Source organism: Schistocerca cancellata, unplaced genomic scaffold, assembly GCF_023864275.1.
Source record: "Schistocerca cancellata isolate TAMUIC-IGC-003103 unplaced genomic scaffold, iqSchCanc2.1 HiC_scaffold_932, whole genome shotgun sequence".
NCBI lineage: Eukaryota > Metazoa > Arthropoda > Insecta > Orthoptera > Acrididae > Schistocerca > Schistocerca cancellata.
In genome coordinates this window covers 77,501-80,000 of record NW_026046940.1, presented here as the reverse complement: position 1 = coordinate 80,000, position 2,500 = coordinate 77,501, and positions in this window count along the sequence as shown.

Sequence of the window (2,500 nt, the reverse complement as noted above, 5' to 3'; positions counted from 1 at the left end):
CTAACCCATCTTGCACCTTAACCTAACCCATCTTGCACCTTAACCTAACCCATCTTGCACCCTAACCTATGTTGCACCTTAACCTAACCTGTGTTGCACCTTAACCTACCTCAATTTGCACCGCAATGTAACTCAATTTGCACCGCAATGTAACTCAATTTGCACCGCAATGTAACTCAATTTGCACCGCAATGTAACTCAATTTGCACCGCAATGTAACTCAATTTGCACCGCAATGTAACTCAATTTGCACCGCAATGTAACGCAATTTGCACCGCAATGTAACGCAATTTGCACCGCAATGTAACGCAATTTGCACCGCAATGTAACTCAATTTGCACCGCAATGTAACGCAATTTGCACCGCAATGTAACGCAATTTGCACCGCAATGTAACGCAATTTGCACCGCAATGTAACGCAATTTGCACCGCAATGTAACGCAATTTGCACCGCAATGTAACGCAATTTGCACCGCAATGTAACGCAATTTGCACCGCAATGTAACGCAATTTTCACCGCAATGTAACGCAATTTGCACCGCAATGTAACGCAATTTGCACCGCAATCTACCCCCAAGTTGTGCCTTAACCTAACCCACGTTGTGCCTTAACCTAACCCACGTTGTGCCTTAACCTAACCCACGTTGTGCCTTAACCTAACCCACGTTGTGCCTTAACCTAACCCACGTTGTGCCTTAACCTAACCCACGTTGTGCCTTAACCTAACCCACGTTGTGCCTTAACCTAACCCACGTTGTGCCTTAACCTAACCCACGTTGTGCCTTAACCTAACCCACGTTGTGCCTTAACCTAACCCACGTTGTGCCTTAACCTAACCCACGTTGTGCCTTAACCTAACCCAAGTTGTGCCTTAACCTAACCCAAGTTGTGCCTTAACCTAACCCAAGTTGTGCCTTAACCTAACCCAAGTTGTGCCTTAACCTAACCCAAGTTGTGCCTTAACCTAACCCAAGTTGTGCCTTAACCTAACCCAAGTTGTGCCTTAACCTAACCCAAGTTGTGCCTTAACCTAACCCAAGTTGTGCCTTAACCTAACCCAAGTTGTGCCTTAACCTAACCCAAGTTGTGCCTTAACCTAACCCAAGTTGTGCCTTACCCTGCTCTGTAATTGGCATATGACACGTTACAGTAATGTATTGTCCAACCGCAACCCGCTCAGAATGTTGTGTACACAGCTACGTGTCATCTCCCCATAACAGCTGCATTGCAGTGTGGTACGCCATAGAGACGTGTGGGAGTAATGGACGCAGTGGATGGCGATCAGCATGAGCCGTCTGTTCATGTAGTGGCGCGTGTATGCAGACGTAGTAGTCTCTTCTCACACAATGTGATAGCACGGTGCCCCGCGTTCCACATCTGCGACATGCTACAGAGGCCGGTTGACAGTTGGTCGCGCAGTGGACATCGCATACGTACGGGGGCACCTTCCACGTGCCCTCTAGTCGGGCACATTTTGTTGCGTGGATGTGAGCGGATGTAGTGTGTCTTGACACCTGACAGGCAGGCATGCAATAATAGTTGACTTTGCAAACGGGGATGGACGTGTACGTTTACTGGTGACGTTACGCAAATGAACAACTGGTAACCCGTTGTGGTGCGGTTGTCCTTGCTGGAGGTACATCTGTGAGGGCAACGATCGGTACAGCTACGAAGCGGTCCCCACCATACCAACGAACGTGAATGTGAATCTGGGTGTGAAGCGATACGCGGCTGTGGGTGGGTGGGACTGTCCCCGGCCGGTGAGGGGGGGCCGCCCGGCGTGCTGGCCGCGCGGTGCGTGGGCGCACGCGCTACAGCCGGCTGGTGGGGGCGCCCAGTGGCAGGCGCGCCGGCCGACGGACGCGGCAGGCGGCGCAGCTGCGCGCCGGGGCACCCTGCGCGCGGCGCCGTGCAGCCAAAGTGGGTCCTCGCCGGCCCGGTGCGAAGCGCGGTGGACATCTGCAGTGTGCTGGTCCGATTGAGGACTGTGTGCGTTGAGGATGCGCCGCCGCCCGGCACTCGGCGCCGCGACGCCGTCTGCTGCTCGGTCGCCCCAGCGGTTCTCGCTGGTGGTTTGTATCGCAGTTGTGCAGACGTGTTGGCACGTGCGCTGTGCTGGGAGAGTTCGCTTCGGCACCCACGTGGGGCCTTTGCCCTTCTGTGGCGCTGGCGTTGGAGCTGCCGGTCACCGTAGGTGGCGCGTGTTGTCTCCCGCCGGCAATGCCACGACAGCACGCTCCCGGGCCTCTGTCGGCAGCGGCAAGCTCAGTTGGGAGCACGGGTGGTCGCACCTAAAGCGTCTACTCGCCTAACTCCGGGCGATTGCGCCTCTCTCGAACCCGACCAAGTACTTAGGACGGCGCTGCGCGCCGCCGGGACCTGAGAGGGTTTCGAGGTGTATTGTGCAGGGGAGCTCAGCCTCCTCCTGTTTGCAGAATAATTGAGCGGACGCTTGCGTGTTCGCGCGGGCCTCTGGGACACACTCCCGGGCGGCCGGCTG